The 12,658-nt window shown below is 39.3% G+C and overlaps 1 long non-coding RNA gene across 3 annotated transcripts in view; it reads left to right on the forward strand.

Moving 5' to 3' along the window:
• Window positions 1-12,658, forward strand: part of LOC147601961 (uncharacterized) — a 126,234-nt gene that overhangs the window by 33,074 nt on the left and 80,502 nt on the right. For all 3 annotated transcript variants that reach the window (XR_015258130.1, XR_015258129.1, XR_015258131.1), the window contains exon 2: window positions 4,851-5,107. This is a non-coding gene — a long non-coding RNA (uncharacterized LOC147601961). The remainder of the gene's footprint in view (window positions 1-4,850; window positions 5,108-12,658) is intronic.

Raw genomic sequence — 12,658 nt, forward strand, 5'->3', positions numbered from 1 at the left:
TCTTGTTGTTGTTGTTGAATCTGAAAAATTTTCTTGTGTGAAAATCTTCTGGCCACCTGTGATTTTTATAGGGGAAATTCCCATATTTCTCATTTAAAACTCTCACTTTAGATTTTTATTGAAGATAGAAAAGGCTGTCTCTTCTGTTCTTTTTCATCTTTGTTTCAGTATTCATAGTGCAGCCTGGTGAAGCTGTAAAAAGGCAAAGTTGTGATGATCTTCACTGGAGGTGAAGTTTAAAGAAGGCTTCGCAGTCTGATTTGGCTGTTTGTACTTCAAAATAATTTAAGAGAAATATACCTTTTTATTTACCAAACACTTGCAAGTAAACATTAAAACACCACCACAGTAAGGAGCAAATAATTTTCTTCACAACATAGGGTCTTTTCTTTCTTCAGAAACGTGTGTGAAAAGATGGGATTCTTGCCAGCCATAAAAGTTTGCAGAAAATTGCTGCTATTTTTCCCTTGTTGTATTTTAAATAGTAAAACATATAAAATTATTGGCAAGCTTTTTCAAAAAAGCATTCCAGGTTTGACACATGTTGCTAAAACACCATTTAGCTTGTTTTCAGGTGGAAAATAAAGGATGTAAGAAGGGATGATCAATAAACAGTGCTTAAACAGACGTTTTTAAGGAAAGAATCTCAAATGACTAATTGTTGCTGGAACCGTACTCACCTGCCTTTAGATTCAGTGGGAGGCTTTAACTTTATTTTCTGAAGAGGGCAGTGATGCTCGCTCTCACTACAGTGTATGATCTGCAATATATGTATTTTAAAAACACTCAAAATGAAAAGGAAGCCTTGTGTTTGGTAAAAGCTGTCTGTGTGCTTCCTTTGGATGCTAAAAATACAATTATCAAGAAAACATCAGCTTTCTAGTTCACTAAAGAATGTGGTTGTGGCTGTGTATCAGTTTTGTGTATAGTAAATTTTGAAGACTTTTTTTAAAAGAAAAAGAAATTGTATCTAGAGCAACAGCAATTTTTAAATTAATGGTCATTAAGTTTTCCAGACCTATTAATTCAGCTATGAGTGCAACCAGGAACAGAACAAAGAACTTTGCACTAGGAGACATGGTCGTAGCTTACGAGATAAATGTACCTTACTGAGATAAACTAAACAGGAATTTTCTACAGAGGAAAAAGGGAATTAAGAACTTGAATCTTGTTAATTAAGGTTTTGGCAATGTCACCTTCTGTGGTCCTTTTTGAAAACCCCAATGTAGGATGCATCGTGAATGACGTTTGAATTACTGGGGTCTTTGCTGACCGCAGTGGGAGGAAAGTTCCCTGTTGTGCTCTCTTGGCTGCAGTATTCTCCGTCAGGTGCACGTCTGTGGAAGGGTGGAGATTTTGTGTTCCCCAAGAGCATCTGAGCATATTCAAGGGGCAGCTTTTCAGAGGATGGGGTAGAGACTGATCAGAAAGGAAGCCTGCGTCAGGAATGGAAACTGGGGAGGAGAAACTGAACAGTCTAAGTAAATGCTCAAACACGGAAACAAAGACTTTTCTTCAGGGATGCATAGGGATTATGCAAAATTAGGTTGTTAATGGATTGCGAACAAGCCTGAAAAAAACCCAAAACCACGGTGGAGTAAGGGAGTTACTTATAAGTCTTTTATTGATCTTGCTTTTAGTTCTGCTGTTCAAGAGTTCTGTTTTATGTATTTTTCTAGTAACACTGAGCTCTGGAGTTTACAGTGCTTTTAGTGTTTTAATGAAGCTAGCTCAGAAGAAGAGTGCAGGCAGCTCCTCTAAGCACTTGGTGACTCAGGGTCTCGTAAGAGTGGTGTTAGAGACAAGATGTGAATCTGAAAGCAGCCCTGGGCTCAGGGGCTGAAGCTGCAAGTGAGCAAAGACACATGTCCTCTGAAGACTGAGACAGAAGATTTTGTTTTATTTTGAAGAGACAGTAGCACAGAAACATTCCCTCAAGTCTAGAAGAGAGCTGCAGGGAGTGTGATGTATTTGTTCAAAGGGCCGGCCAAAAGCTCAGCTAGTAGAGCTCCTTGTTAATCTAGGTGTCTTTGTAGCCCCTGAGAGTGGTGGAAGTTCTAGAACCTGAAAGAAATCCAAGTCAGGCATCGGATTCGTCTCGTGGCTCTGTAGGGCGCAGCAAGGCAGTCCGGGAGCCCAGGAGCAGAATCGGATCACTAGGTGGGCAGAGACTGAACTGGGATTAGAAAGTTTAAGCAGGAGGAACATGGCAAAGGTAAGCCACTACACAGGCAGGGCTGCTCACAAAAACAGAGTATCTGAAAAGTCTATGTTAAAATTACTATTTCTAACAGAAGTTAAAATCATACAAAGGTTTCCAGATTACTTAAAGAAAAAAAAACACTATCAAAACCTCACTTACAACCTTCAAAATGATTTATCTGCCGTATGGTTAATGAGGATGGGGAAAAGATGTAGCTGCATCAGCTGCTACAGGTGAAGACTCTAGAAGTCAGCTTGTTGAGAGATGTCTGTAGAAGGGTGTAGGATTTAAATCAAGGTAGAAACAGCCTTTCAACAGAAGTTTGAAATAATCCTAGGATAATACTGCTCTGAGAGCAAGACAAATGAAAATCAGAGGGCTTAGCACCTGTTGAGAACTGGTCGTGCTGGTTTTGGGAAAATCTCGGTAGGTTATAAGGACAAACGCCGGGGAACTAACTGGTCATGTACCAGATTTGGTTTGGAACAATGACAGATTAACACTGTCTTTGAGTTTTTATGTTGTAGATAAAGTTCTGGCTTCCTTACGAGAAGGAACAAAATGAGCTGATGAGTACAGGTGAGCTATGCTTGAGAGTTGTGTCAAGATACCTGAGGCAGGGAAGTAAAAACCTCCTTTTCTCAAAAGAAACAGCCATTTGTGGTAAGAGTCACTTTGAGGCCTTGCAGATTCAGTCAGAGACACTCAAGAGAATTGGAAAGGAGAAATGTTTTCTCCTGCAATGACAGGACATGCAGGAGATGATATCTGTAATTATGAAGAGATGGAACGGAGCAAATGCTCTCAGTATTTCACAGTGTTTTGGCGTGCCGTTTCTGCAGGGAGAACCCCTGCAAGATGCAAACCAAACCAAACCTGGTGGACTGAAAGGGAGAGAGGTTGCGTTTCCCAGAGGACAGAGGTAGCATACCCTGGGCTGGTGGGACAGGGTAGTTGGGAAAACTCATGGATGTCCTAAGTTGCAGCCAAAAATTACTGAACAGGGCTCACTTCTGGAACTGATGGGCAGCCAGGAAAAGAAAACCCCTGTTCTTGTCACTCATCTTTCAGAAACTTTGCTCATCAAGGGGCAAACTACGTGACTGAAAAGGAGGAAGGAGAAAGTACAGAACCCACCAAGTAAGAGGCATCCTGTGTAGGAATAGTTAGACATGCTTTGTCTTAGGTGGAATTGGATGTGGGAGAGAAGGAAAATTGTTTCCTATTCTAATTTTCAATTAAGGACGTGATTCAGGAAGGCAAGAAAGAGGGAAGGTGCCGTTATGATGGTTCAGTAAGTTAAAACTTGAGTTTTAAGTAGTTCTGAGGTTTGCTGTGACTTTGGAAGTGCGCATCAGGAGCAGAGTGCTGGAAGAGAGGACTGGGAGGGGTGGAGGAGGGAGGGCTGTGAAATGGGTGGGGATGAACGAGTAAGCAGTTTTTTCCCTTGGGACCAAAGCAGGCTATGTGGTGTTTTCTGCAAGTTAGGAAGTACGTGTACTGAGTTGCCAGGCTGTGAGCATGCCTGGAGAGGACCTGCCCTGGAAAGACAGAGTGGATGGGCACTGGGGAGATTGTTCATAAACCCTTTCATTTCTGTTACCTCACTTCAGTTGTTTTTCTGTGCAATAAATCTGTAATTACTCTAGTTCTAGTAAAACTGAATTTTAGAATTCACAAACCTATTCTTACAGCTTTTAGGTGTCGCATTATGGAAAGGTGCAGGCAACTCCATCTCCACGGTGCTGTCTTGAGGTCCTGCGAGGCATGTTGTTGATACTGGAAATCAAAATGCATACATATTTGAGTGAGGTCTGAAGAAATCATAGCTTGGACATATTAATAGATCCTCCTGTCTTTTATGAGGCAGCCTTTGCGTGTGGGAGTGACCATTTGCGTGTTTGATAGTTTCAGTGCAAGTTATTTTTCTAAGGCGTACTGTTAACCTATTTTTTATGAAAAAAAGTGAACATGAGAAAGCAAAGAAAAAAGATTTTTGAAAAAACTAAATTCATAACTTTGAGTAGTGACAGAAAATGTACTTAGGTTTTTGTTTGGTTTGGTTTTGCTTTTTATTTATTTTTTTGAAGTGTAAATGGTCAGCTTTTCAAATAATGAGAAATTTGAGATGGCAAGGAGTATTTTCTGTACTTCCGGACAAGCTGTATGAATGCAGAATTAGATGCTTTGCTAGGCTTTTAATTGTATTTTAAGGAAATAAAACTTGACTTGTTTTAAAGGCTAAATGAAGTTCGAAGCAATTTGCTGTATGATACAAAATACAATGATTCAGCATTGTGATGAGAGCTATTTATAGTTACTCTATTTTTATTCAAAGAAAAACAATAGCACTGAATTTCAGACACTTTGACCAGACACTTAGGAAGGTCTCTATTGAAGCTGAAGAAAATCACTTATTGCTTGATCTTGAAAGCTGAACTCTTGAGCTCCTTCGGCATCAACATTTTAGTGCTGTCCTCCTGAAGGTGAAATTCAGTGCTGTGCTGGAAAGCCACATATGTAAGCAGTATTTCTCTGAAGCCTAGTTTTTATCTACTATTAAGGGGCTATCGACATTGATTGTATTTTATTTTTGAAGAATTGAGCAATATAATTAATCTCTGTTAATTTTAACCATCTCTTTCAGGTTTTCACAACCGTTCTGTTACCCTGTTGCTGCAGCCAACGCAGATCCAAATGCCGTGGCTACAAAGGCTTGTTACTTTCTCATGCTGGATCCCTCAAATCCAAGAGCTACTTGGCTGTTACCAAGGCAACCACCTGTGGAATAATTAAAAAGGATGAAGTGTTAGTGTGCCAGATATAAGGAATTCTTGCCTGGAGAGAGCACTTCATTTTCATCTGTTTGGAAGAATCAAATGTGTTTCTGCCAGCAAAGTTAAGGTAGTACAATTAAAAAGTACTGATTTATTTTCTGAAGGTCTGATTAGGAGCAGCAATCCTAATACGACAGTATACTACTCACTTAAGAAAATTACCATGGATCTTTCTATGTTAATATTTTGGGTATATTTAAACAGAAAATCCACGAGAAAGATGGTGGTGGAGAGGCAATGTGGGTGAACAGCATTTCATCTCGGTAAAACAGTTGCATGAATTGTTTCGTGCTTTATACCGTCTTTCCTCACAGATGCTTTTAAGCTGGTAAGGACTAAAACGGAGCATACATTAGTGGGAGCATAAATATAGGAAGTGCAGCCTTCATGCCAAGCACACTGAGATTTCTCTGGCATCCAGTGAAGTGATAGATATAAAAGGAATGTGGGAGTGGGCTCACTGCAAAATGACAGTCAGAATCAAGGATCGATCTTCATCCCATAGCTTAAAGGGTTTGCAGTGATTAAGTTGATGTTGAAACTGAACAGATAATCAAGTTTAGCTTCTGTGGTGAAGCAGCAGCTAAAGCCATTTTGAAGACCACATTCCTAGATTCAGAGGTGAAATTGCATAGTGGAGAAACCAAAAGGTAAGCAAAAGAACTCTGTTAGAATAACAAAGAATAACAAAAATAGTAAATTTAGTTCTGAAAGTTTGAAATATTACTGCAGGAGTTCATGGTAAAGCTGTTAGGCTTTAGATAACTGGAAAAGTTCTTCTCAAAGTATAATATGTTACTGGATGTATCTGCTTGTTGTATCTTCCTTCTCTGCCAGTCATTCAAGTATATTTGAATAGAAAAATGTTATTCGTTTCTGACAATGAAGTTAAATGGAGAAAGCCGCATTCGCGTTCTTCTCATAGTACAAATAACTGTTCAGTTAAGTCTGGTTACCTAGCTTGATGCTTTTGTATAGTTAGTTTTAGGCGTGATGCTTTTTGTGCAGTTTATTTTAAGCAAAAAAATGATTTCTAAATTTTGAAGTAGAAATATTTGGGATGCCATCTGGGCTTTACATAATAAATTTTTACTGCCAAAATGTTTGTGGGATTTTGTTGGGAAGTGGATGGGATTTCACATTCCATCCCTTCCACAGCACAAGAAGATCATTGTTTTTAGATACGGTGGGTCCAAGAAGAAATAAGAATTGTGTGGTGGCAGCTTTGACATTTGAAGGAATACAAATAGAACCTATCCAGTAACCACTGTTACCTTTTACAGCTGTTACAGAATTTCAGAAGCTAACACTTTTAGCTACCAGCTGAGTACCACTGCCATTTTCAACCCTAATACTTGATTTCCAGTTCATTGGTTCATTGTCATTACAGCTTAACTGCCAAATTGATTTTATTTTTTGAAGTAATTCTTCAGGCTGTTTAATTCCTTTTAGTATAGAGCTGAGGAAAAGTTTTTTTGGAGACGAGGAACTGTTCTCATACGTGAAAGGAGAATGCAGGCAGAGTATCTGCACCAAGCACAGTGAAGATGATACAGAATTGAGACGCGGTGCAGATAGAGTAAGGGTAGTCTGTGTGTGGATCCAAAGCTTTTGTTTTCCAAGATTTAGCTTCCAAAGATGGAAGTGGATAGTTGTGAGAGAGCGTGTGTGTATATTTCTGTCAGACGAATGTAATAGCTAGGTAGCAATCACATGAAGTAGTGCAGGATTCTCCTTTTGAAACAGCAGAGAAGTTTTTTTCTTGGACACCCCTAGAAAACATAGTAAACACATGCAGTTACCTCTGTTTTTCTGTTCTACTTCAAATACTGGGGGTAATACTCTTTTCATGAAACTTAAATTTCCATACACCGCTAAAGCAGGTAGGATGAACAGCTCCCTCAAGGTTCCTCTTCCAGACTCCCTTGAAGGGAATGGCTTGCCTCTAAAAAGGTGCCTGTAGAAAGGAGCCTCTCTCTTCCCGTTGATGGTTTAGCCTGGACCACTAGTTTAGCCTAGATATCTAACATTGCAGAAACTTTGAAGTGTGTAATTAGATGTATTTATATGTGAAACTCCTGGCTGCTTTTTCCCTCCATTCCTAATCCAGAGCTTCCCATGCTGAGTAGAGTTGCACTTGGTTAGTGGTACAACCCACTTACTCATCCTCATTTTCCCAGCTCAGATGTTTGACCCTGGCTTTTTCCAGACTTCATATACAAGCCTGTGGTTCTGTATCAATGGTACTGCAGAGCCACATGAGTTTGTTAACATAGTTTCTAATAGGAATAAAAACATGCACGCTAAATTTAGGCAACTGGACTGTGTGAAAGAAAATACAGTGGCTAGGCAGAATTGATTTCTCATGTTCTGTATATAGCTTATGTTTTAATAATCTTTATCCCAGAGATGTTTTACAGGAGTGAAGGGGAGTAGGAACTTAGGGGCAGTGATCTGCTCAGTAATTTTAATTTCTTAAAGTGATTCAGTATGTGGCAACGTAGAAGCTGTTTTTACAGCATTAGCTATTAAGAATTAGTGCTATATGCACCCATAAAAAGTAAAATTTTCTTTGTACTCCTCTTTCTATAACAGAAGATCTATGTTATGCTCCATGTTGGAGTAATTGGATGTCTTTCTGAAAGGGGGGAAAAAAGGGAAATAGCAATACAGTAATTCTATTGAACATTATTTTGATACAGTGATTTCTTTTTTCTCGTATTTCTATACCATCCGAACAGCTGTATCAAAAGACTCAATTACAGTATGGTAGTCTAAAACTGTCATTAAAGTATCCATTAATTTTGTTAAGTAAATAGGACTGTTTGCTAGAATAGATAATGCTTTCCTCTTGTTGCTTGGAATTTCAAGTAATTTTTCAGATTGGGATTTTTCATAGGGAGTTTTTCCTTCTATCAAGAGGAGCCTAGAGTAAAAATGTAGAGGAATCGTAGAAAAAGAGTGATAATCAGCAAGCCACCTTCCATTTCTTGGAAGAGAGAACTGAAATAATGAATGGACCCTTTTTGCCTAGGTTTTATCTTGGAGACCTTATCCCTGCATTTCTGGAGGTTTTAGGGTGTATCAGGCTGGGCAGACGCATCAAGCATTTCATTAAGGCATAGAAAAGATTTTCAGCTTCCCAGAGAACAAGAGTAATCCCTGGGAATATCAGTCACCAGGACACTATGGAAAGTTGTGTATCTTAAGGTTTTTAGGACCATCTCTTTGCTCTGTGGCTCCTTGGAGACCAGAAGAGAGTTAAAATCACCTGCTCAAAAGTGCTAATGAATGTCTCACAGATGCATCTGTACAGGACACGTTTTTTTTGCCTGTCAGTACCACTATGAAAATGTGAAACTCCAGGAAAATGCATTGTAGATAGCCTTCTGAGTCACTAGCCACTGCTCTAAGAGCAGTTACAGTGACAGCAATCATGACATCCCTTCCAATGAGAACCATTTTGCTCTACTTAGGTGGATGAATGGTTTATGAGGATCAAATCAACATTGCAGTTTTAATAGTTTTGCAGATAGAATTTATGCTTAATCACAAGATTCCCTTCTCTTTGCCAGTTGTTACTGCTGTGCATTTTGTATGTACTTCTTCAGAAGACTTTTCCCTGACAAATTATACAAAAAGTCCAGAACAGAATAGAAAAGTCAGTCCGCTTTGTTGTCATTCTAGGACCAGTTTAGCTTTTTTTTGGAATCAATGAAATAAAACCCAAAATATTTCTATAGCAGTAAAGTTGTTTGCATTAATGTATATGTCCAACTCCCCCTTTGTGATTTGAATTCCTCATGTTGGGTTGCATATCTTTTCCTGCTGTTAAAAGAGAAAAGACTTTAGAATTACAGAGTTGTATTTGGTAGAGAGGTGGAGGATAGCTTTAAATTGCTGTCCACAGTGAACATTTTGATATTTGAAAAAGGCAGGGAAGAAGTGCTAAGACTTGACAGTTCCTTGGGACATTATAGCTGTGCTAGAAAAAATAACTTACAGAGAGGTAATGAATATAAGACTAGAGGAGCAGTTCTTCTTGTACACCCATGTAGAGCAGTATTTTGTCTCCAGCAATGGCCAAAAGTGGGTAACTGAGGAGCACAGGAGCAGAAAATGAGAACGTGGGATCCTCCTTCTGCACACTCTTCAGTCTCTGGATGTCTGTAGTACACAGATTTGCTAAGCTGCTTGTCTTTTATTACGATGTTTACTGGACTTGTCTTCGTAATTTGTTAAAGCTCCCTTTGAAGCCATGAGAAATACTAGGAAGTGTATAACTCCGTGGTTCCACGGCTTAACTAGCATGGCAGCCTGTTGAGTGAGGAACCATATTCTTTTGTTAAGTTTTGAAACTGAACTCCATTTAAAATCCACTTCTTTTACTGGAAGAGATAGTGATTAATTATTTCTATCTACTTTCTCCATGACAATCAGTTTTCTAGACCTCAGCCTGCTCCAAGCCTTAAGAGCTGGTTCAGAGTCTGACAGACATGAAGTTAGGACCACTTTCCGCACCCCCAGTTATCCTGCTTCACGCTGCATTTCGTTGAGATACGTTATGAATTCTGCTACTGAATTTCATTGATTTATTTTATTGTCCAGTCAGTATTCTCCACACGGTCCTTTTTCAGTTTTTCCTACTCATTTACTTTACTTTCTTTGCTGCTGTGAATAACTTAGTATCATCAACAGATGTTGTCATCTTACTGTTGAGCCCCTTTCATGTCGTTTATGAATTCGTTGAAGAGTGCTGGGAACAGATCCCAGCACAGATCCCCGTGGAAGGAAGAGCTGAAATTGCACCGCATCCTGCCAAAAGCAAAAGTGGGTACGTCCGCTTTTGCACGTGGCACAGTTGAATTTGTAGTAATTTCACTGTGTTGTTTTGGTACACTTGTAAATCTGGAGTCATTGTAAAAACCTTTGTAGGAATGGTTAATTTTGTATCTAAGATACAGAGTCATTCTTCATCAGTTGCATATTTGTAATGTTGCCTTTGAAAAAGATATGGCGGGGAAAGAATTCACCTTTTTGGATGATTGGCTTAATGTTTAAAGGAGCCAGACCTACTTTGTTCACAGCATTTTTCATTTTCTCAGTTATTCTCAAAAGCAGCTTTGTTGGAACTTACTGGTTTATCACACTCTGCATTATCAGTGTAATGAAAATAGTGTTGAATAAGGGAAATTAAGCAGTTGAATAAATTTCCATAATCATAAATATACACTGGTTTTAGATGATTAAGTGTAGGAAATTACCTTAGCAATAGAACTGTTACTTGTTCTTGTTTTCTAATGTTAGCATAGCAAAGAGCTAATGCAGTAATAAGAAAACTGACTCAGATCAAAAGGACCTGCAGCATAAAATTATTTTTCTGGTGGTAGCCTGTAGCTGCAGCTTAGGGAAGCGTGCAAGAACGGAGACCGTAGTTCTCCTTCCCATGGCACAGTCACACATCCTTCCAGCAACCTGCGATTAGGAAGTCCTCAGCCATAGGCTATATCACAACTCCTTGTTTAATTCCATGAATTTGTCCAGTGTGAACCGAATTTGTTGTCCCTGATCTCCTAGAGCTGTGAGTCACATAGGTTACGTATTCACCTTGTGAAAGAGGCTTCTTGTTTAAAAGTGTTTGTGTGATACCCATCTCTTGCTCGCATAGTGCTTCTGTGTACCCCTACCCAATCTCTCTTCAGTCCTTCCTTTTGCAGGCTGAGGAATCTTGCTCGATTTCATCTCTCCCTGTGTGCTAGCTGCTCGCGAAGTGTCGTCTTTGCTGTTCTGTACGCTGGGATGTTACCTCCCTTCCAAGACGGGGGTACCAAAACAGCATGCCGAGTTCAGGATATGAACATGCTGCAGAAAAATACAGTGTCGCACTGCTGCTTCCTGTTACAGTCCCTGTTCCCTTCCTAATTACTCCTGAAATTCTGTTTGCCTTTTCACAGCTCTTGTTATCATCCCCTGTGAAAATTGTATTTTCATAAAGTTATCTTCAGTGACTTCAAGGTCTTTCCTAATCAGGAAAATATAATTTAGAACCTGTGATTTTTTTCTATGTGTAGTTAGCTATTTTTTTTTTTTCCAAATGCAGGGCCTTGCATTAATCTACTCAAATTTAATCTCCCTTTTCTCTGCCAGTCACACTGTAGTAACTAGTCGGAAGAAAGGACTGAGGATAACTGCTTTGATGCACTTAATGTTTTATCTTTAATACACCTGTGACCTCACATTGTATCCTTTCCAGCATAATTTATTGTTAAATGAGAGAGGTCTAAGTAGAGATCCTATATAGGAGTCTCCTTGTTTTGCATGTGTATAAACAGATATGTTCTTAGCATGTTAATTAACTATTGATTAATAAGACCTTCCTCCTACTACAGCTGAGTTTTCTGTAAAAGCTTTTAGAGAAGTTCATAATTTTTGGAGTCTCCCAGTATCCGGTTAATCAGAGCTCCTTCAGAGCCCTCATGTGTGACCTGCATATTGCAGTTCATCAGTTGGCATTTTTAGTATTTTGGTTTCCCTAGAAATTTGAGTGAGTACATAGGCTCCTGGCTGTTTCATTAGTGGTAGGCTTTGGCAGTTAACAGTTCTCAACTGACCGGAGAGGATCCTCTTTCCTTGTCTGCTCTGCAGGCAGACTTCAGCGATGGAAGTTCCCTAAAATGTTACGTATTGAACGGTGAATTCATTTGGATTTTCATGTGGCAGAGAAGTAATTTTGAGGTTTTTTTTTTTCCCCCTCCCCATAGCTTTGCCTTCTTGAGCATGCCTTTTACCTTTCTATCACCTATTGGCCCAGCAGACTTTCTAATCAGCTTCTTCCTTCTGGTGTATTTGATAAAGTTTTCTCCTAGCACATCAGTTGTCTATTTTATTTTTTTAGCTCGAAATACAATGAATTTGCATTTAGTTTGATTAATTCCCTCCCCCCCCCCCCCCCCCCCCGGCATCCTAGTATGGTGTCACTTTTTGAAGAGCATGCTTTTCCATGCTTTCTTAATGTGGTGGTGTTTTTTTTCTTTAAATTACACTTACCCTCCTCTTTTGTGTGCAATATGGGGTCTTTAGCAAGCTGTCAGCCTCTAAAAACATTCACCTTTTTGCTTTTTCTTTTCAGGTTTTTAAAAGAAACTTCCATTTTTCTTAATCACAGGATGCTGGAGGTTAGAAGGGACATAAAGAAAGTAATCTAGTCCAACCGTCCTGCTCAAGCAGGATTTTTTTTTAATTGCGTAATTAAAAATAGAGAACACTAATGTTTCGGATACTGAACTTGAGTGCTTTGTAATCAGTAATGCAGTCACTCTTCATCAGTGAAGGTCCTGTACGCAGTTCAGAACTGGATCAAGTCTTGCTTCTGTTGTGGGTTTTCAGAGTTGTTGAAGAAGTGGTAACTAATGGTATCTCAAAAATCGAGTCTTTACATCACATTGACAATACTGAGAAATTATCTGAAGGATAATTGAAGGAGCAGTTTGGTTCACCCTACTGTAAGCATCTCCATGTGGTCAGATGAGTTGCTGTCTGCATTCTTCTGGATCTGTAGCTCTCCAGTGGCTGTAGTGGAGGGGTTAAACGCCCAGAATGCTTATAGACCCACTGGAGA

This window comes from Chlamydotis macqueenii, chromosome 1 (genome assembly GCF_036417535.1).
Source record: "Chlamydotis macqueenii isolate bChlMac1 chromosome 1, bChlMac1.mat, whole genome shotgun sequence".
NCBI classification, from domain to species: Eukaryota; Metazoa; Chordata; class Aves; order Otidiformes; family Otididae; genus Chlamydotis; species Chlamydotis macqueenii.